Source organism: Anabrus simplex, chromosome 2, assembly GCF_040414725.1.
Source record: "Anabrus simplex isolate iqAnaSimp1 chromosome 2, ASM4041472v1, whole genome shotgun sequence".
NCBI classification, from domain to species: Eukaryota; Metazoa; Arthropoda; class Insecta; order Orthoptera; family Tettigoniidae; genus Anabrus; species Anabrus simplex.
In genome coordinates this window covers 597,560,324-597,584,330 of record NC_090266.1, presented here as the reverse complement: position 1 = coordinate 597,584,330, position 24,007 = coordinate 597,560,324, and the positions used below count along the sequence as shown (strand labels likewise).

Sequence of the window (24,007 nt, the reverse complement as noted above, 5' to 3'; positions counted from 1 at the left end):
GCTAGGATTTGCTGCGAGGCCATAGAGGCACATTAGCATAGCGAAGTCATCTCAGCTGTCCGCCGGCCCGGCAGGGAAAGTCACATAACACCTGTCAGTGGCACTTTGTATCCCCTTGGCCTGACGAGAAACTCACTTAGCGGTACGATATATCGCTCCGGTAGCCAAAGAGTTAAAAAGAAACGGCTTATGTCTTGACTTTTCTTTCGTCCAATGGATCCTTTACTCAGATCATATTTCGTATGGGTTAATTTTTAATATTTAATTCGCAACGTACCTTCCGCATCACAGAACTATGTAGCTTTGAGCTAACATTCATGCATTCGCAGGATTAGCAAGAGAGGAATTTGGGCCAGACCAAATATGTTATCTCTCCTGCAGAGGTTAAGAAATTGTGAAACAGATTACTGACCTAATATTATTTTACTACAGTAGTCAGGAAGGAAGGAAACAGGCCACACTTCCTTAAAGTTAATGTATTTGTTAACAAGTATCTGTTCTTAATAGTCAACGATTTTCATTTATTTTCCCGTACTTCATTCGGCTACTTTGTGATGTTCATGTGATCGCACCCTTTTCATCCTGAAAATATTTTTAAACACAGAACATTCCATAAGATATCGTCTGGCTCTACGGCTGTATGGTCAGCATCGAGGCCTTCAGTTCAGAGGGTCTCTGGTTTGGTTTCCTGCCGGGTCGGGATTTTATTGGCATCTGTTTAACTTCTCTAATTTGGGGACTGGATGTTTGCATTTACCTTGATACACGCTCCATCATAAAGGCTCCACGAAACATATCACTGCACCAATCATCTTAGAAACACGCGATAGTGAATATATCCCTCCAATAGAGTTGGTGTCAGGAAGGGCATCAAGCCGTAAAACGGGGCTATGCCCACATGTTCGACTCAGTTCGCACCTACGACTCCACCATAGTGCGGGAAGAAGAATAATTCCAAATCCGTTAATATCACGACTCTTCCAACTCTTTTCGGAGTCTTGCTCTACATTCGGAATATATGAGCAAATATAAGCACTCTTTCTCACTGACAATACTGTGACGATCCTTAGACAGGAATACTGAAGGACATTATTGTATTCGTATTAGAGATAAGTACTCAAAACAGTTGGACTCTGACTTGAAAGATTCCGTATTTTCAGAATTTTACCTAATATTCTATAAAGTAATGGGTTAAATTTCTGGGCATACAAACGACAGTTATTACATTCACGAATCAATATGAAGTTTGGTTTACCAGCACTCAATAAGCAATCCCCCAGCAAGTACTTCGAGGCAATCGAAAACTTATATCTTGGCTGTAATGAAGGCCTTAGTCTTTTACTTGCCATAAAACGAAATGCAGTTTCTTTAACACTACCCTTCCAGATGGAAACTTGTATAATAATTACGCTCTTATGATCAACATGACCTCCATTGGTCAAGCTTTAAGAAAACGAACTAGTCTCGTTGTGAAGAAGAAATTCCTGAGGCCTGACGTTATTTCTGTGTTAAGATTGGCCAGGCTGTTCAAGTGAGGCATGAATATGCAATAGACTACTCCCAAGCAGTTCTATATTGCGCTGGTCATTACGGGGAATTTAATTGTATTCCTACTTAAACAGGATCAATCGATTAAGAAACCCATGCTAAAGGATTGTTGAATATATATTCCCCTTGCACGTCCTATTTTAATATGCTATCCATAAATAACAGAATTCCTTATTCTTTAACGTACCATCGGGTTATTTTTAAAGGGAGAACACGCGGGAACACGTTGAGAATAACATTAGGAGAGATTAAATTTGCATGTTTTGAAAGTAGAATTTTTAAAAATCCCTGGTTACAAGACGTAATTTTCTTAACAACGATGGTATCACGCATGGAGTTGTTAAGATGCAATTATAAGTGACTCCAGACAGCTTCATAAATGATCTATGTAAAGCTCATGATCCAGTCTGCCTTGTTTTAATTATATCTGCTATTCATGGCCATCGGCAACTCACCAGTACTTAAATACGTCAGTGTTTATGCCAAAGGACGGTAAGTCCCTACATGGGAATTTTAACTTCTGTCTTTACCTGCTCCGTTTCCACTCTAAGTCTGTGATGCAGTGTGAATACGATTATTTTGTAGAATATCTACAGCACTACAGTAATGTGTAACGTATATTCTCACATCACATCCTCGTTGCTATGACATACCTTCCTAGATAATTATTAGCTGAAGGCATTTAGGCATTGAAAATCCTGTTTTATACCGTCGAAGTAATCAACAAATTAATCGAAGTAGTCACTAAAATGTCTATATATAGCCTACTTCTGTTTATTTAAAATGTAAATTATCTGCTTGAACAATGTTAAATAGGAGTTTACTGTATTTTGAAGTTCCAGTTTGGTATACAGGGTCTCTCATATAAATCCAGACCGTCTAGTAGGGTTTTCGCTCTCCGAGACTTAAGCAGCAGTACGGAAGGCACGCGCATAATTCTTGATCTTGCAAGGAGCATACATGTGTTCGACCTAGCATCAGTAGCCAGTTGAATATCAGCTGTTAACATAGTGAGACAGTTATTTTCGTATGTAAATGTTATTTTAAGTGCAAGTCGGCTGAACGGGTACGCGATGCATTTTTTCAGCAATTGATTGGTGAAGTGCCACCTTCACAAGCTCAGATTCGCGTAATTGTAAATAAATAAATTGTATGTACATTTGAAACTACTGTCACAGTGCTCAATAAAAAACATGCGCGCATACGAACATTTTTAACATTGTTTAAAACCTGCTGATCCAGCCACCAGAGTGAGATATTGAGAGCGGTATCTTGCGTCCTTGAATGGCCGCTTATTCGACCCATAGTCTGTGTTCTTTTCTGATGATGCTTAGTTTCATATTAATGGTCGAGTGAACAGCCATAACTCTCGTTATTGGTGTGCAAAAAATCCTAATTGTGTTTATGAGGTCCTTCACTGCGATATGAAGATAGGTGTTTGGTGTGCTGTTAGTGTGGCATATTTTTTTCGAGACGGCAGTAAATGCAGTGTGCGATTTGAAACTACTGCCAAACATTTACTTGTAGGATAAATTGAGAGAAAAAAGTATCGAGCAAATCCACACACAATGGAGGAACTGAAAGAAAACATTACGAATGAAATCTGAAACATTACAGTGGCAGAATTCACTCGTGTCAGCCAGAAGGTAGTTACCAGATACAATGCCGGTATAACCCAGGAAGGGCGATACTTCCAGCATCTCTTTATAAGGTAAGATTTCATATAAGATGGTATACAAGCTTGAAGCTCGACTGAGGCAACTGCCGTAGCGCAGTGTACAAACACCATGTGCTCGGTCTGGGGTTATACGAGAGATCCTGCACATATCCTGCAAACATAGAATGAAACTGTACTGGAAGGAACTCTCCAGCTATATTACAATTGACTACGGTGTATTTTTCAAGGTTTTGTGGTGTAAATGTATGCCTCGTTTCAGCCAGGATGTTTCAAAAGCAGGGGCGGCCGTGCCTTATGTGTTGAAGTGCTGCAGCACACTGCCTGTTGGACAAATAAATAAGTTTAAAAATATTATCTACAATCAAATACAGTGCGTTGAAAAAGACGACTGCCAAAGAATAGGAAATTATTCAACTCCCCTCACAACCAGGTAACTACTGGTGCGCTCCACACCGGGTGCTGTGAGATCACAGCTCAGCGAGCTTTTAGCCAGAAACCAGGAACTCTGCCTTTTGCGCATGCGTGCCCAACTTTTCCGATACAAAGAGAATGTGTTCCGATAGGCTGTGGAAACAACAGCCAAGACATCACTTCACAACGATTCTTCGTTCGACCACAGAGAGGCAGCACTAGCACTAGTCACATTTGCATTGCGACCGACATGAGAAAGTGGCAGATGACACCCTCTTGACTCGGCGGTAGTATTTAAGAGGGGATCGCTCAAAGCAAACGGGAAAACTAAATACTGTAGAGCTGTTCCCGCCGGCTCTTTTTATACCAAAGAGGATAGAATACTACCAACTTGCCTATTCCATAGCCACATTTGTAAATCGATGAACTATAAAAATTGTACTTTTTATATTGTCAAAATAAGGACATGATATTGTGATTTTCTTTAATTAAAAATGTCTAGTTTATAAATATCACTATAAAAACATAACATCTAATTTTGCATTACGCCGTTGCTGGTTTTATTTCAATGATGTTGGTGGCATTGGGAAGTTCTGTTTTTGCGCCCTCACACCGAGTGTTTGAGTTCGTGAATATTTTGCCATTGGAGGTGTTATTGTGTGTTTAATGATATAGTTTTATAGTTTTTTATGAGGAATGTGTATATGTATTGGGGTTGTTTGCGTGTTTGTTCAGTGTGTAAAACTCAGTGGAGAGCTTCTTGAAAACCATATACTGGCATGTTTCTAAATATTTTTATTTTTTGGAATGGGGACGGGTTACAGCACACAACTGATTTTCTGCACCAACCGCCACTGGTGAGAGAATTAATCGGACACGACTTAAACGAGGCAATTTACACGGGTGATGGCTCTGATGTGCCTGAAGTTTCACAGAAGGCATTTATCTGTTTTACGTTTCTCCAACCAGGATTCCATTGCCGAATCTTCCTGAATATGATCCTGAAGATTTTGCTCGTACCTCCAAGAATGTCTTCCAGGTCAATTTCTGTACTGCACACAATCTCCACTGCCTTCACTAGCAGCAGCTCTTTGCCCTCCACCGACATCATGTGATTCATCGCAGTGTACCAAAATCTTACCACTCAGTACAGCTTCCAGCACCGCCGAAGATAAAACCTCGGAGCGGCATCATGTTTTCTCTATTCATTGCAGGAAGTTGTCTTATGTTTGGTCATGTCACTGCTAGTCTACACACTGTTTGTAGCAGAACATGCAGAGTACCACATCGTCTGCTGTATGATCCGATGATACTAAGTGGCTTGTTTCTCTCCGCCAACAAACGAGATATATCGAACTTAAAATAAAATTAAGGCACTCAGACACGTGGCATCTTTCGCAAAATACGCGCTAGCAGTCAAATTTGTCATTTATAGGTACTAAAAATGGCTCTTACGCGTCATAATTTGACTTGAAGCGGGTTTTTAAACATTTCTCTGCATGTTTAGCTCTTTAACGAACAAACAGGCGGTTTAGGAAATTTCCTCGGCTTAATACTTACTCACAAAAATCCGCTCATGGAGTGTTGAATTAATCACACCAGATGATCTGTCCATTCCAAGATTTGTAAATAATAATACGCCCATATTGAGGTCAAAGACTAATCAGAAGCTCATGTGCCTAACACTTTTTCATGTAGTTTAAGTTTCAACGTTCAGGGAGTTGAGATAACCAGAGCGAATAACAGATTGTTCAAATCCCGATTAGTTCAGGATGCATATAATGTCGTGAGGATTTGTAGTATTTTTAATATAATTATCGTACGGTAAGATTACAAGAAGAGCATTTATGCCTTAAATGTCAGATCAAAATTTAATTCATTTCTAGTGTCTAACGATCCCGCTGGAGACGTAAATACCGACCTGAGGGGCGCAGACTGTTTGTCGTTGGCTTGCTGTTGCTAAAAGAGTGGATTCGATCCTGGCTTAGGTCGGTGGCAGTTGAAGATGTTTCATTTCAATGACACCATGTCATTGACTACCGCCACGGTGGGGAAGACTAACGTGAGACACCATGGCATCTGAAAATCTATAGCAATTGAGGAATTGGTTGAAAACTAGCAACAGTAAATGAAGACTCTGGACGTAGAAAAATAGATAGCTCCTTGAAGAACTAATCCGTCTGCAGTTTTACGCTTTTGTATTTGTTTAATACCTAAGAATACCTTACACGAATGAATGAATGAATGAATGAATGAATGAATGAACGAATGCAATACGCTTCTCTCCCGGTTACGGATGACCAACTGAGGAAAGAGAAAATAGTCTACCTTATATACTGTAGTGTGCGTGAAAGTATAGTTTGGGGCTCTCAGTCTATTTACTGTACAGTGATACACATGAGCACAGTTACACATATTTCATTCCAAAACTCCGAAATGCATTGGCTGAGATTCGACCCCCGGCCACCTTGGTAGAAGCCGCTTCAGTGCCACTCGGAAGTAGAAATTGAACGGTTTACCGTCCTCTATCGACAAATTTCCCCATCCACTGAGCGAGTGACTGCCTGGTTTGAGCCACGTAGCTGCCAGCTTGCATTCAGGATATAGTGGGTTCGAACCCCAATATCGGCAGGCCCGAAGATGGTTTTCCGTGGTATTCCACTTTCACACCAGGCAAATGTCGGGGATGTACGCTAATTAAGACCACACGGTTGCTTCCTTCCCTCTCCTAGCCCTTTCCTACCCCATCGTCGCCATAACATCTATCCATGTCGGTGCGAATAAAGCAAATTGTTAACAAAAAACATGACCATGACGGTACTTTTGTAGAAGCAACTGTCTTATCTCTGTATCTAGCTGGATTTACTTCAATTTCTTCAGTCTTCTTTCACAATACTAATATAAATAAACAAACATGTCTTGTATTCCTATACTAAACCATTGAAGTTATCCTACTTCATACTATTAAAATATCCCACAATATAGCTTTTTACTTTTAAGATAATTCAAATCCCACGAATATAATTTTAGTAACTGTGTTGATATAGTCTGTGTCAATGGACATGTATGGCGGAAAGATAAATTACTTTTTCACTTCCAGACTGAAACGCTCCTCTATGACTTCATAGCAAAACCTCAATATTTGTTTCTGCCCACTATAGATAATTAATTAAACATTGATTGATTGATTGATTGATTGATTGATTGATTGATTAAAGGGGACTAACATCTAGGTCATCGGCCCCTAATGGTACGAAATGAGACGAAATAAAATGACAAATTAAAAACCCAAAATCTTCCACTGACCACAATACAAGATCTGAGGACGAAGAATGAATGGATGGATGTATATGAATTTAAAACGATCAGTGGAACCGACCCACAGTGCCTCACTTGCACAAGCAGCGGAAAATAAGAGTATTACTGACCAAGGGACTGCTTCTATAGCACGATACTGAATCGATGATGCTTGTAGTCGAAAGGAGTCCAAAATCCAAGTCATCGGCCCCTCACAATGGTACTTATCGCTAGAAAAGTAGAACCATGGTATTTGTCATGTTGCGGTATTAATCAAGTGTAGCGTAGACTCGCGGTATTCCACACATTATAGCACTACTCACAGGTAATGAAATTCGCACATGTATTGCAGACCTACTGTGTTTCGCACATCGCGGCGCCATTGACAGGCAACGCAAGCCTATGGTGTTCCTCACCTAATTGTACTAACCACAAGGACTCGTACTATCCCGTGGTGTTCCGAATAAAGTGGGTACTAATCATAGGCAAGCCAGAACCATGGGTTCTGTCATCCCATGGTGTCGCTCAAATAGTGCCACTAATCACAGGTACTGTGAAAGCCGTCGGGCTCTCGTTTGCTACTAATCACAAACCTATTTGGTACCTAACATAGTGGTACTTCGCGCAAGGAAAAGCGACCCATGGTCTTCCCCTCGTGGTGGTACTAATCACAAGGAGTTTCATGGTTCTAATATAATCATCCCTTGGTTGCCCCTTTTAGTCGCCTCTTACGACTGGCTGGGGATACCGTGTGTGTATTCTTCGTCAGCGTCCCCCACCCACAGGGGGTATCAAACGTAGGAATCGATATGAAGATTACATAGACATATTGTCACTAACCGTAAGTGAAATTTTCGATGGGTAACAAACTAACCTGTCATATGCAATACATTTCGGACTAGCCACGCTTATTAACGGTTAATTATCGATTAATTTTCGTTTCGTCATTAAATTTGATTTTCGAGCATACAGCCACTTAAGTGAACAGATATAATTGTTGTATTTTAAAGAAATTTCAAGAGTGGTTTAGTGATATTAAAAAAAAATCAACTGATATGAATTACGTGTTCCTTGCCATTTGTACCTCCCGCTAGATTATCAACAAACGGTGTATCTTCTGTCGATGGAAATCTTATCTACATGTAGTACGTAAACATCAACCATAGAGTTCACTTACATGCCATGATAAAATTAAAACAAATCTTAATAAATTCCTCAACTTCAACCTTGCAAGTTTCTGAAGCCTAGATTCGTTATAAATCAAGTGTATTATTTGTACAGCGTAATATATCCGAATCGCGTTGAGATACAGTCTTAGTTCGAAGACTTCATCGATTATTAAACGCCTGATTTTCCTAATTCCTGCCAGAAATTCTCGGTGAGAAGCGTACCGCTTGATAATTTTTCTAATTTTTCATAAATTCGGTCTTGTTCAACCATTGAAGGCAGTCTCTACTTGTATTTTCTTATACATCTATATATATAAAATAAGAGTTTTGTCTGTACATTGCTCAGAATTTGAAATGAATGGTTTTTCTGTATCGATCATGTCCACAGCAACAAGAAAATGCAATTTTTACTTTTCCGTTATGTCTGTCTGTCTGTCTCTCTGTCTGTCTGTCTGTCTGTCTGTCTGTCTGTCTGTCTGTCTGTACACGCATCACGAGAAAACGGCTGAAGAGAATTTAATGAAAATCGGAATGTAAAGTCGTGTGATGAACCGCTACAATCTAGGCTATAAATTATCGTAATCACGCTGAGTGAAATGGTAATTTAGGGGAAGGCATGAAATTTAATTCTCAAATATTTATGTTAGTAGTGGTCGTGTCTTAATGAAAATAGCTAGACAAAGATGGGAAATAAGTCGCTACAATATAGGCTATACATGCTGAGAAAAATGGTAGTTTAGGGAAAGGCCTAAAATTTTGTTGTCAAATATTTATTAGTGGTCGTATCTTCACGAAAATTGGTATTCAAAGTCGGGGAATAGGTCACTAAAATCTGGGCTATCAATAATATTATTCGCTGTAAGTGAAATGGTAGTTTAGGGGAAGGCCTGAAATGTACCGAGGTTTTTTGAATTTGCTTGACGTCGCAGCGACACAGGTAGGTCTTATGGCGACGATGGGATAGGAAATGAATAGTGGTGTGAAGGAAGTGGCATTGGCTTTAAGGTACAGCCTGATGTGACTGGTGTGAAAAATGGGAAACCACGGAATACCATCTTCAGGGTTGCCAGCAGTGGGGTTCGAATCCACTATCTCCCGGATGCAAGCTCACAGCTGCGCGCCCCTAACCACACGGGCAACTCGCCTGGTCGTACCGACTGTAACAGCCTGCCTGTATATTGGCGGAAAGTAGCTGGGGAGTAAGATAACTTTCTTCTTTAGCATGCCATTCCTCTGGTTCATACATTTTCTGATATATCTGGTACGTAACACACTGGTTCATCATAGTATTCGAGCTGTTCAATCCCTACTCTGAGGCACTGATTGGAATGAGTAGTGTGCATATTTAAGGGAACAATGACAGAGGAGTGTTCACGGCAGTCTGCAACCTGGTAATTCCAGCTCTGGAACTTTGGACTCTTAGATCGGCTCCGTAGTACTGTTCGTTGAAAGTGAGAAAGTGTGCGGTTTTTCATTTGATCGAGTATTTTATACGATAACATTGCTTTTAATCGCTACATTCCTACTGACGTATTTGTAATGACCTATGTTGAATTCAGTTCGGAAAACCACCAAGTCAGCTAGTATACTTATATATTTCTTATATATGAATTAAAATAAGGTTTAATGTCCGACCTGGCCGGGAATCGAATCCGTCAACCATTTAGGCCCGTATTCACCAACGCGAGTAAAAGCTCTTGTCTTGGTTTAAGGCTAAGAAAACCGAGAAAACGGTGGAATTTGAATTCACCAACAACATTATCTCCGGTAATAGGTATTATCTGTTTAAAATTTTACCGTAGAAATGTTGCCCGGTAAAACAGGAAAAATAAAATGATAGCCTTTCAAGATGGCAGGTTGTAGACGACTGAAATATTTAACTGAAAGGGAAAATCACAGCGACGAGGATAATGACTAAGATTATGCAATAAAACGTGCTAGGTAGATAAGAAGAACGCGCTACATCCTTTGGAGACTACGATGGCACTGATTTTGAAACACACTTTAGGTTATCTAAAGCTTCGGCAATGTCAGTGTAATCCAAAATCAAATATAACCCGGAATTCCCAACACCTAGATTGGCGTCAGATTAATTCTCGATCATATCTGATACCTTGTATAGTAGGCCTACTAGACTGGATGATTTTTAAAATGTAGCTCTAAGGGATATTGCCTTATTTTTTTGAGTGAAATGTACAATATGTAGTATATAATTTTTCCCATTCTCTGTGATATTAATGCTTTCTGCAACCAAATTCAATAAGAATTTCTTCTCTTGGTACGTTTTGTCAGGCTTCTTTCTTCGTTTCTGATTGAGAGCGGACATAATTTATCATAAATTGTTTGCAAACACTGAGAGTAATTAAAAAACTGTTAACATAAAGGCGGCACCATGTTGTCATTTGTTTTCTGTGCGTCAGTACGAAAAATTTAAGGTTCAAGTTCAGATTGAAACGAAAACTTAGTTTTGGTAAACCGGGATAATAATTTCTGGGGTCAATGCAGGAATGAATGTTATCCGAAATAATGGCATTACCCAAGTTTTTGAAATCGAAGAACCGAGCTCGATAGCTGCAGTCGCTTAAGTGCGGCCAGTATCCAGTATTCGGGAGATAGTGGGTTCGAACCCCACTGTCGGCAGCCCTGAAGATGGTTGTCCGTGGTTTCCCATTTTCACACCAGGAAAATGCTGGGGCTGTACCTTAACTAAGGTCATGGACGCTTCCTTCCCATTCCTAGGCCTTTCCAGTCCCATCGTCGCCATAAGACATATCTGTGTCGGTGCGACGTAAAACAAATAGCAGAGAAAAAAAAATGAAATCGAAGATAACAGCAAAAGTAACTGCCGTTGGTGAGTACGGCTCTCTTACCCATGTTGCCAGACATGAACTACCTTGGTATGAGGTTAATCTGGCACTTGAGGAAAAGTAAAATCAATCATTTAATATTAACCATATTCGATAAATAGTTGTTTTAATTAATAACTGGTACGGGATCTACCAAGTGACTTTTACCAGAAATTTTCCAGCAAAACATTAAAGAACATTATTCTATTTGTGGTCAATAAGGGTACCTTCACCCGTTCTCATTTGTCTTCCTGTTTCTTGCATCCTTTTCAAGGTTAGAGTAATTTCCTTTTTGTTTGTAAGTGTAATTGCAGTTTTTTTGTGTTTCAGGTGTTTGCTCTCGTGCACTTTCACCAGCCCAGGAACCTCCACGTAGCCAGCTGCCCGCTGGCGCCTATTACTTGGGCTATTAACCAGGAGGCTGGAGTTCGATATTCAAGTAAGTTTCCTTCAAATAACTCAAAGAAACAGTGAATATATTGCCGAAGACCAGAAATGAAACAGTTCATCGTACGATTTTTGTTGTTGTTGTTGTTGTTAGATGTTTAATGTCGCACTTCCACAGGTTTTCGTCGACGACGAGATAAGGAAGGAGCTCGGACTGTGAAGAATGTGGATGCGGAATATTGATCGTGTTTCGAGTTGGACAAGTTTGGTGTTCCGTATCTTCTCATTTGTACTCTGATCCATGTATATTATTTAGTAACGCCTGGCAATAGTTCCGTATTACTTGCGTTTGTTTCATTTTGATTAATCCTTTACGATACTGCCTGATTACCTTCATGCACTTGTGAACTCGTTTCAACATATCGAAATTATACACACAGTTCGGAAAATACAGTGACATCATGGAGATTCTAACCTCGGCAAATTTTACCGACTTCAATCACTCCAAACACATCTCCCTATGATATATTCTGTGAAGGTAAGGGGAAACTATTCTTCATCCCACACCAAACTTACATGGCACTTCATATGCGATAGCACATTGCAAACTTATTTAACACGAAAGGAAACTTCATTCGACTGCAGACAAAGTAAAGAAAATAAACAAGTAAATAAATAAATGAGTAAATAAGTACATAATTGAAGTTGATAATTTCGAAATGAATCAAATTTAGTCTTAGTTTTCAACCGACATATGCTATTGCATGGATTATTTATCAGGGGTTTACTGAATAACTCAGAAGAAAGTACCTCAAATAGCCTACGTGGGAGGTGAGGAGGTTTATCATTTAATGAGGACGTCTTTTGTGGTCTCTGAATTTCTGATAACCGTTACGGGGTTTACGGCTTGTAGTGAAACTTACTCCTTAACACCAAGTAAATTGGTGTTTTCATCAAGAACAGATAATATCTTGTTGCATATATGCTAAATAAAGGAAAGACTTGAAAACAAGGTGTTGTATAGCATGAGGTTGTGTTCGGTACTGAGGAACGAAATAGAAACGGTAATAAGAAACTAAGCAGATTATAATAATTCTCGAATTATTTGCAATATTTTACCAAACATAAAGTCATATCTTGTTGTTGCTGTTGGCTGTTCAGTGTCGTACTTACACGGGTTTTCGTCGACGATGAGATAAAACGGGGCTACGACTGAGAAGAATGTGGCCTAAATTAAGGTACAACCCACAGTTTGGGTGGTGCGAAAATGGGGAAGCGCGAGAAACCATCTTTCGGGCTGTCGATGGTTCCAAATATAACCTTACAGCTACGCGGTGCGTACTGCGCAGCTAACTCGCTCGCTGAATGTGAAATAACTCTGTGCAAAATCCTAAAGCAAGAATTGAGTTTCTGTCATATGATAGATATAAATAATAGGACTATGATTGACGGTGGAGTCTCGATATTAGACAGTATATTCTTTCTCTGCAGTGATTGTAGAGATGTTAGAAAAAGAGAACAGAAGACTGTTTCTCACATGTACAGTTCTATTTTGCACGGTCATCTTAGCCCCAAAAGGCAATAACGCAAACGTGGTTTACAAAGAGTTCCCGGGGTAAAAGAAACTCAACTTTTCGGTGAGTGTTTATACTTTAAGAATTTTCAGATAATGTCTTAGTACAGTACCGAGGAACGATTACTTTTATCATTTTACGAAATCCACGCGAGCGAAGCCATGGGTAACTACCAGTCATCCTATATTTCTTGTCACGTCTTTTGCGTTTTTAACATATATCCAGAAATTAAAAGCGAATTCAAATGTAAATTGTACCTACTGTGTTCTTGCACCAGTGTAATGGGAATATTTATATAATAATAATAATAATAATAATAATAATAATAATAATAATAATAATAATGATAATAATACATTGAATTGAATGTAATACCTATTACTGTTTGCTTTTTTACCTATCAAATTGAAACTTTTAAAATTCATAACTACAGAAGATAGTTATATATTACAATGTGGAAAGGAAGAGAAAAATAGTATAATAATGAAAATCCTCAGCTTGTTTCTAGTCATATGACCGGTTCAGGAATGGAATGAATGAAGCCTCAGTTTGGCGGCGAGGATAAGAATTGTGCCGGCTGCCGAAGCCTGTCCCACTACTCCGGAGCAAAGATAAATGACTGACAGATGAAATAAAATGATATTGAAGAGTGTTGCTGTAATGAAAGACAACAGGGAAAACCAGAGTTCCCGCAGAAAATCTTGTCCCTTCTCTGCTTTGTCCAACACAAACGTCACATGGAGTGACCGGGATTTGAACCACGGAACCCAGCGGTGAGAGGCAGGCGCGCTCTCGCCCAAGCTACGGAAACTCCAAATAGTAATAATAATAATAATAATAATAATAATAATAATAATAATAATAATAATAATAATGAACGCAGGGTATTGTATAAATTCTCCGCAGGTAGGGCTTAAACGTTTGAGAAACAATTGAACCTATATAAATATAATGTTTGCTGTGAGTATTCACAGGGCTTGTATCTAAATGAGATATGAATTCTATGTCGATTATAATTAACTTTTTTGGTAAAAGATTTTAATGAGATGATGAATTCATCCTTCTGAATGACTATACGTTCTTTGTTAATGGGTGTTGTATGGAATATCAGTAATATAGATCAATTTCTGTGTATGTGGCAACGCTTTTTTATAGGGTGCCCACATTCATGGGCAGAAGTTTGAAATTGCAATCGAATACGTCCCTACAGTCGAAATTAGTACTGAGAACAGAAGGCGGCCCTTCGGTTAATCTGCGAAGCTCCGTAACTGCTTTGCCTCCGTCGGTTGTAGCGGAGATCACTGGAGGAGCACTGTAATCGTATTAACCGATTGAAACACAGCGCTACTGTGTACTAACATGGCCTTCAATGCGTTTAACCCGCGAGTGGTCGCTATAGGATCATTTCTCTCACATTATTTTTTTATTGTGATATTACTTCACAGCTATGAAAGGGAGGTGACTGTTACCTCTTCTAGCTGAGTTTATAACTGTCGTGAGCAGAGCGATTCACATTTGAAGGGTAAGCACCCCCTCCCCTAGTCAGAACAAAGCATCCTATATGTCCGTGCGCGCTGCGTGAGAGTTTCTCTCATCGCGCGACTAATGACGTAGGTATTATTTTGAAGTGGAGCAGGAAACTTACTCCTGTTGTACGCGTTAGTATTTGTATTATGAGCACTTCTTGTTTTTGAAAATGTTATTGTGTTCAGAAACCTTGCTTTGTATGTAAATATTACGAGATATAATGAATGTGTGAGATTTTATTTTGTACCATTTCAGGACGGAAGTTATTTTTATGTAGGCCTACATTGCATATGTTACTTTAAGTAGTAATTTGTGTCTTTAATAAACACCTAATCATTTCATTTTATCTAAAATATATAAGGTAGAACTTGCGTCTCATTTCAGTAGTAAATTTCAGGCTTACGCCCCACAAAACTCTGAAAAATGTCATATTTCTTTTAATGTGAGAGAAAGTCTCACGCGCGACCACTCAAGTTACGTTTCAGCTAACGACCACTCGCGGGTTAAATGCGGCAGCTCCGTATCGTTGGTTTCCGGCATGTTGAAGAACTTGTGCAGAAAGCAATTATTATTATTATTATTATTATTATTATTATTATTATTATTATTATTATTATTAATTTATTTATTCGTATCAGAAGCATACATTTTGCATAGCATAATGGTACTTAATGACATACATATCAAATAGTGTCTGCCCAGAATTTTGCCAAATCACGGGCATTAGGTGTTGCAGCCATCAAGTCCTCTATTGTGCTACTTAAAGGACACTTACTACAGTTCATGAAATGGGCTGTGGTTTGGTCTTCACCGCATTCGCATTGCCTGGATGTGCCAGGAAAGCCCCACTTTACCATATTGGTTCTTGATCTACCAACTTCAGTGCGAAGCCTGTTCAACGATTTCCACGTAGACAAATGTTCCTCGTGTCCTGGGGGGAGATGTTCAATTGGTAGCATCCAATCAGCAAGTTGAGGATTTCTAGTTCTCCATAATCTCAACCTTGTGAATTGAGCAGATTCGTTTAAATCTTCCGTTGTATTCAGGAAACTCCTCCTAGACCTCAATCTTCGGTGGGCAGGTTCATATCCATTCAATGGGTGTGCACATGAGGTAAGTGCTTTAGTTCTCTCATTCTTGGATGCAACTTCTCTTCTTATATCTGGTGGGGCGATTCCAGCCAAACAGTAGATTCTATCTCGTGGAGTTGGTCTCAAGCAGCCAGTAATGAGTCGACATGTTTCATTTAGAGAAATGTCAACTTGTTTAGCATGACTTGATCTGTACCAAACGGGGCAAGCGTACTCTGCAGCGGAGTAACACAGAGCCAGGGCTGTAGTTCTCAACGTCTTTGGATGTGTACCCCAATTGGTTCCAGACAACTTGCGAAGGATGTTGTTTCTAGCCGACACTTTCTGCTTGATGTTCATGCAGTGTTCTTTGTAGGTGAGAGCACGATCCAGTGTTACACCTAGATATTTAGGTGTTGGGCAGTGATCTAGTTGAGTATCTTCCCATACTACCTGCAATTTCCTTGACGCCTGTCTGTTCTTTAAATGGAAGGCACATACCTGAGTTTTAGATGGGTTAGGCTTCAATTGATTTCCTCTGTAGTAGTAGGATAGTTCAGAAAGAGCCTCTGATAACTTTTCTTCTACAACCTCAAAGCAGTTTGCTTGAGTAGCAATAGCTCGATCATCCGCATATATGAAGCTTCTGGTGCCAACTGGAAGAGGTTGGTCATTCGTATAGATATTAAAGAGCATAGGGGCGAGAACACTGCCTTGTGGCAGACCATTCTTTTGTTTCCTCCATCGACTTTTCTGATCCTGAAATTCAACGAAGAACCTACGATTTTGGAGAAGATTGCAAATTACTTGAGTCATCTTGTAATCTTTTGTCATGTTGTATAATTTGCGCAACAGTATCACTGTATCATATGCAACAGATAAGTCGATAAAAGCCACCCCTGTGATTTTATGATTTTCATATCCATCTTCGATATACTGTGTCAGATGGAGGACCTGTGAAGTACAACTTTTCCCTTTACGGAATCCTGCTTGCTCTGGAATAAGAAGTGGTTCAATGATCACAGTAAATCTTTCCAGGATCATCCGTTCTAAGATCTTGTACAGATGACGCAAGAGTGAGATAGGTCTGTAATTTTTTGGATCATTTGGGTCTTTTCCTGGTTTGAGAATTGCGATTACTCTGGATTTCCTCCACACACGTGGTAATTTGCAGGTGTTTATACAATTGTTGTACAGTTCTAGTAACCATTGTTTAGCAACAGGTCCAAATTGCTTAATTTGCTCAACACATATTTCATCTAGGCCGGCAGCCTTACCATTCTTACACTGATTTATTGCTCTGTTCAGCTCAGATAAAGTAAAAGGTAAAAGGTTTAGTGAGTGTATCTGTCTCCTGCATTATTATTATTATTATTATTATTATTATTATTATTATTATTATTATTATTATTATTATTACGCTCTACTAACTACTTTTATGATTTTCGCAGCCGCCGAAGTGCTGAAATTTTATCCCACCGAAATTATTGTGTCATATCTGGACTACCAAAATGCGGCTGGTGTTTTCAATCATCTTCCGTTACCATCAGACAGAGCCAGAATCGAAGCCGCCATCATTTATCAACTATTGTCAAGTAATTGAAATTTAGTTACAGTGCGAATATTTTAAACATATTTAATCTCTATGAAATCAAATTGTTTTTTTATGGCGGAACGTTGACTACTGAATACTAACACACAGCGGAAGCACTACTAGTTATTATATTCGTGAAAATATTTAGAAGTTAGCGGTTATACAATACGCTTCCTACATTCCAGTCGTTGTTTTGTTCCATTCTGTTCCACATGTCGGGAAGTGAAAACGTGCTGATTCTATGTGTTTAAATTTTTCCTGTTTGTAAGAGTGAAAGTAGAACGCATCAAGTACGACTATAATCATAACACCGTGCAGAAAGCCGTGCTCGCAGGCGTGCAAGGAAGTTTTGAGTTGCGATCTACAAGTGGCAACGGGGTAATAAAGTATTTTCTTCGTCCTTTCTGCAGTGGAGCTGTTTACAACACATTCATTGGCACCTCACGCGCGCTCAACGTGTCGGAATTCTAGCAGGCACGCTACATCCATGAGAAATTCCTCTGGTATACTAAGGTAAGGATAAAATTCTTCGTTTGATGTAAGGAGTGAAGGACCACGGAATATTGCTGTACATCGCCCATGATATCCAGCAGTAGGCATTACTGAAAATCAAGGGCACCAGGATTTGCTACGACTTACCCCTCCAGTATACATTTTGCTTCTGATTCTCAATTGTTTACTAGGTAAAATTTCATATTTTCCTTATCCAGAGACTAGCAACTAAGCGAATCAATATTAACTGTTGTTTTATCAAACTAGACCGTATTTTATGTAGTGATTTCATCAAAGACAAACAACCAAACTGCGATACATATAACCCATTAACGGCCTTGTACTGTCAAGTAGACTGCTGTTTACATTCGTGTGGTACGTGGTCAGCGTAAGATACCTTCAGCCATATTTCTTGGCTTTCATGACCCGTCCCATTATCTCCCATATTACAAAGTTTCTCAGTTGGTTTTATAAAGCCGAATGAACCCCGTTCCAGCCCTCGGTCAAGGATTATACCCTCGAGAATTGAATCCGGGACCTCCGACTGAGAGACAGGCAGATTAAGTACTCATACACCTCCAGGATGTCTGGTGATTTCATCACAAAGCTACGTTTTGGAAAAAAAAACCTGATTTTGGGCATTAATGCGGGAGATAACATCAGTCAAGAAGTAAAATGCTTTACTTTAACCCTCGTAATCCAGTACATAGTCATTAGTGTGGTTGCAACCGTCATTGGTTCAATTTCCGGCTATGCAAATCTTGGCATTCATTTCATCCTATTTTACGTATGCCACTGCTGAGAAGTGTAATTGTAAAGTGTAATTGTGTAAGTTTGAACCCCAAGACTTTAAGTTAACACAATTCTAGTAATTTTTTGAAATAAGTATGGAGCAGGGGAATCAAATTCAATGCAGACTCTGGAGAAAAGAATACATTATACTAATTTCATTGGGGTAGTTGGTTAGTTTAGTTGTTCACTTTCTATTACAAACATTGCTAGTTCAATCCCAGCTGATGTTACTGGTATTTGAGTGTGCTCAATGGTGACAACTACCCGCTGTGGGTGGGGGACGCGGACAAAGAATACACCCACGGCATCTGTCTGTCGTAAGAGGCGACTAAAAGGGGCGACCTAGGTGCGGACATGGATTGCGGTTTGGTATCATGTGTTCGACCCGCTATGGATGGGAGGGGCTGAATACATACACAGGTAAATCCCCCCCCCGCGCCCCCCATCGTAGAAAGCGACTAAAAGGGTCATGTGGCCATCGGTCTCCTCAACTTTTTGAAATTTTTGATGTGCATGCTGCTCGGAGATGGGTCTCTTACGTGTGCGACGACGCTCGAAAGCTCGCTCGTGACTCCGGGAAGCCTGCGGGTGGAAGCGCCATGTACCCGTGCAGTAGTATCCGCCTGACAAAGCAGGTCTCCCGCACAGCCGAATGGCGGAAGGACATATTAATTGTTTATTACTTTTTAACTGTATTTATTATACTGTACACGATATAGGGTACATATTATTTTTGGTGATTGGAGGAAGGTAGTCCTAGTGTTCATTGCCTCAGAAATCCGTGTTAGGTATCGGCTAACATCGGATCCACCGGGCGAGTTGGCCTTGAGGTTAGGGAGCTGCAGCTGTGAGCTTACATCCGGGAGATAGTGGCTTCGAGCCCCACTGACGGCAGCCCTAAAGATGGTTTTCCGTCGGTTGCCATTTTCACACCAGGCAAATGCTGGGGCTGTACCTTAAGGCCACAGCCAATTCTTTCCCACTCCTAGCCCTTTCCTATCCTATCGTCGCCATAACACCTATCTGTGTCGATGCGACGTAAAGCAAGTTGTAAAAAAAACTTCGGATACCGAGGAATACCTGCTAGGACCAGGTGGGTATTGCCTTGGCTGCTTTGTTCGGCTACAGAGGCCCCTGATAGGAGTGGGTGGCATTCGGCGAGGATGATTTCGGGCAAGGCGTCGAAACCACTTCCGCCTGCCTCGGGTAGTTCGCTACCCAAGTCTTTTACATCTGATTCCCTAAGGGGGGCAACCCGTGGGAACAAGCGCAGCGTATTTGTTTGAGTTCAAGCTTCCCTAGGCTAGGAAAACAACAGGTAGGGAATCTGCCACCTGGGCGACTGCCCTAAATGCTGATCAGTAGTGATTGAGTGAGAGTGAGGGTGAATACAAGAACCGATGGGCAAGATTTCAAGCTGGCCAAATCGATCCTTTTCAGTCGACACATCGAAGGTGTATACGGCGAATTTGAGGATCTTAAGAATATGCGCAATGGTGGTTTGCTTCTTAAGATGAGCACTGCGCTCCAAGCAGATCGGTTGCTCAAGTGCGACCACTTTGGCGAAATACCCGTCAAAGTGGAAGAGCACAAAACCTTGAGTATGGTTCGTGGAGTTATCTTCCACCGTTATATCGCTCTGAACACTGACAATGAATTGATGGAAGACACGAAGCACGGTGCCGTGACACACGTCCGGCGCATCACGCACAAAGTCAAAGGTGAAGACGTCGCCACGAGTGCGTTCATAGTATCCTTCAAATTGTCAGTGTTGCCAGAGAAAGTAAAGGTAACAACCTATCGTTGCGATGTGAGGCCGTACATCCCGCCTCCTATGCGATGTTATCAATGCCAGAGATTCGGACACATGGAATCTCGTTGCTCGAATCCATCTCTGTGTGGTACGTATGGAAGAGAAGCTCATGGCGCGGAAGAGTGCACAACTCCATATAGGTGCGCTAAGTGCCCTGGTCTACGTTCTCCTCGAGATCGGAACTGTCCGGCATACTATGAGTGAGAAGAATATCCAGGAGATCAAGACCCTGGATGGTCTTTCCTATCAGGAAGCGCGCCGTAAATTTAATTTTCTGAATGCCCCGGCCAAGACACTAAACTTTAGCATGATAGCACAGTCTCTCCCAGGTTCGTTATTTACAACTGGAACACCTTCCCATAAGTTGTCTCCTTCCCTCAAGAGGTCGGCGAAAGCCGCGCCTAAGCCGGAGGACGCGGCATCGTCGACCAGGGCTGGAAAATTACTTCCCAGCCCGTCTAAACAAGAATCGACGGCGGGAAAGAGGAACGCCCTTACAAGGCGTTCTTCCACCTCTCCTATGAATGGGGTCTTACGCCTTCCACTCGGAGGGTCTGAATCGGCGCCAGCAGACCTTTTTCCTGGAAAACCTGCGCGTTCCCCTCGTAGGAAGAAACATGGAGCATTTATCTCAATCTTCCGATGGGGATGTGAGTGTAGGTTAGGTAGCATCTCGCTGCTTCTAACCTAAATCTCAGAAATCCACACCCACATTATGGCACTGTAACATTTGAATTGTAGCGGTTATGATAGGCATCTTGCTGAGCTGCGCCAGCTCATTAATGTGTATTCGGTCGAGAGTAGTCTGCAATCAGGAAACAAATCTCAGACCAGGCCATCATACGGTCTTGTGAAATTTTCAACTATAATCGGCAGAACGACATTATGCAAACCTGGCTTCCGGTGGCGTTGGTAATTTTTGTCCGTTCTGATACCTACAGCGAAGAGGATCCACTAAGAACTCCGCTGGAGGCTGTAGTTTGTCTGTCATAGCAACAGTGTGTAATGTTTATTTTCCACCAGGGCAGCCTCTTAATATAAATGATGCCACTGATCTTATAGATCGGCTTCCACCTCCCTTCCTCTTATTGGGCGATTTAATTCCCATCACCGTATATGGGGTTCTGAAACGCCTTGTCCCAGGGGAAGGGTGTTGAAAAAAATAGTACGAGAGCTGGATTCATGTATTTAAAATACAGGTGAACCAACTCATTTCAGTTTACGTTACGGCACATACTCTCGCATAGACGTAAGTCTATACAGCCGAACGTTGGTTCCGCTGTTTCTGTGGAATACACACGATAATCCCTGTGACAGTGACCATTTTCTCTTTGTTCTTACTTTGTTGAACCAGAAATTCTTGGGGGCTCCTCCTCGATGGATTCTTAAACATGATGATTGGCCAAAGTTCACATCACTAGCTGTTTTTCACGACGTGAATAGGCGGGGACCGTAGACGGAGATATAATGTACATAACAGTAGTTATTCTTGTTGCTGCTGAGGAGTCCATTCCATCGTTTTCAGGTACTCCTCGCCGAAAACTCGTTCCTTGGTGGAACGAAGAAATTGCAGCAGCTATCAAAGAACGGCGTCGCGCCCATACACGCTACCGTAGGCAGCCTACTGTGGCCAACTTGGTAACTTTTAAAATCCCCATGCTAAGGTGCGAGTTCTTATTCGGTAGGGTAAGAAAGCTTCGTGGGAGAGATGTGTGTCGTCTACTACGTCACATATGCCGTCATCCCAAGTGTGGACTAAACTTCGACGTATTTCGGGTATACATGGATCACCTTCAGCACCGGGAATTTCCATTGCAGGCAGTGTGGGTAACGACAGATACCGCAGATCGGGCCTTCTTCAAATCATCTTGAGGTATCGAATTGACAGTTTACTCTTTTCTACTTATAGTGCTTCATATTACCAATTCTTTAAAAGTTAACTTCTCATCCTTTCTTCATCATCGAAACCTTTAGAAATTTAGTGTTGCAAGTTACCTCGTTCTGTGCACATATACTACTACATTTAAAAGAAACTTGGGTGATTGAAGTTCTTGAAACGATTTCAAACCGGAGCTATGTGGGTGTCATGTTGTCTGCATGCCGTATTCTAACATTCTCTTATTTTTGTTTTTCTATTTGGATTTACGTTGCACAAACACACATGGGTCCTACGGTGTCTGTTGTATAGGAAAGGGCTAGGAGTGGAAAGGAAGCGATCGTGGCCTAAATTAAAGTACATTTGCCTGGAACACCCCTGTATTCGCGAGTTGCTACCTTGAGGATCAGATAGCATTGTAGCTGCCTTAATGAGACTTAATGAACTCTGTTCCTTGCGCAGTATTAAATTTGTGGCGTATCTTTCGATCCAACAACCGGGCCAGTAAAATTATTGATACATTTTTAAATGCATAAAATAAAATATAAGGATGACCCATTATGGTGAAATTAAAGTTGCGTGTTGCCACGGTAACACAACGGGAAATGTGGTCTTTTGCTACTGTAAAATTCGTAGGAACACGAAATCTTCCTGCTTCGTTTCTGGCACCTGATGGATCGAAAAACATAAACTAGTGATGAAATGGTAAGAAAGATCCCCTGATCTGTTACAAAAAATCCAGTTACTGTCGAAATGAAACGTTCCGTACAAGTGGGATTCTACATTTAAATTGGATTAATGGACTTTCGGAAAGCTTCGACGGGCGTGATAGTGTCATTGTTTACGAGTTTATCTATCCTCTTTGCTGGACGGAAAGTGTAGGAATTTCCTGAAAGGCCAACTGCGGATATTACATTGAACAATAAACGTGAACTCACTGAAAAGGTAAGATTTAGTTTGTCTTAAGCTAGGGTACATAGTGTTCAGTGAGTGTGACTTCGGAATAAGCTAAGTATGTAACAGCACTCTGCGCAAGAGTGATTTTCAGTTTGCAACTTAATGTTTGTACAGTTACTGTGATAAATAAGCTAGTTGTATATAGAGTACATCTGCATTCCGTACTCTTACATATTTTCAAGGTGAATTTTCATTTTCATACTCATTTTCATAAGAAATGTGGAATTGTCCACTTGACTACACGAAACGTGTCATTCTGATTACGATTTGATTTCAGATTCATGTTTTATGATTTATTTGTTGTGATCGACCAACTAGAAAATTTTCATGAACACATTGTCAACAAAGTGATTCCAAACAGCATGGCTTGTACCCAATCAAATGAGCAAACATAAATCTGAATTCCACAGAAGCTCATATCTGTGTTTAAAAGTGTCATGCCACACGGGTTTGGCAGTCCCTTGGCATTGGTTATATGATGATAATTTAAAGCAATATTGAAGTGTTAAGCCTTTTTAAAAGGAATGGAGCGAATCAATATCAACTGTTGTTTTATCGAAATAGGCTGTATTTTATATAGCGACTTCATCAAAGATAAGCAACAATCCTGCGACACATATAGCCCATTAACGGACTTGTATTTTCAAGTAGACTGCTGCCCAGCCAGGTGACCTATATTCGGGTGACACTTGGTCAGCGTAATCCTGTACTCCGGAGGCAGCTTGGCTCGAATCGCCCGTCGGCCATCCTTGAAATGATTTTCCGTTATTTGCCATTTCATATCCAGGCAAATGCCGGGATGCTACCTTCATCAAGGACACGGCCGCTTCCTTCACATTCCTAGCCCGTACATTTACACTTTCACCCGCGGACAACACCCTCACACAGCAGTGCATGTAGCTCGCCCCAATGGGGTGTACCAGGAAAGCAGCTACAGAGGTGGTGAGACGAACATGTTCTCAGATACTCCTGGCAC

General features: G+C 40.8%; 1 protein-coding gene across 4 annotated transcripts in view; it reads left to right on the top strand.

The window, feature by feature from the left end:
* The window catches only part of LOC136862937 (uncharacterized), a 636,984-nt gene that overhangs the window by 240,948 nt on the left and 372,029 nt on the right, over window positions 1–24,007 (top strand). For 3 of the 4 annotated variants that reach the window (XM_067139226.2, XM_068225819.1, XM_067139227.2), the window contains one exon: window positions 11,280–11,388. The gene's annotated coding sequence lies outside the window, so the exon portion shown is untranslated. Of the gene's footprint in view, window positions 1–11,279; window positions 11,389–17,471; window positions 17,615–24,007 lie in introns of those variants that run through there. The other variant, XM_067139228.2, reaches the window with a different exon arrangement.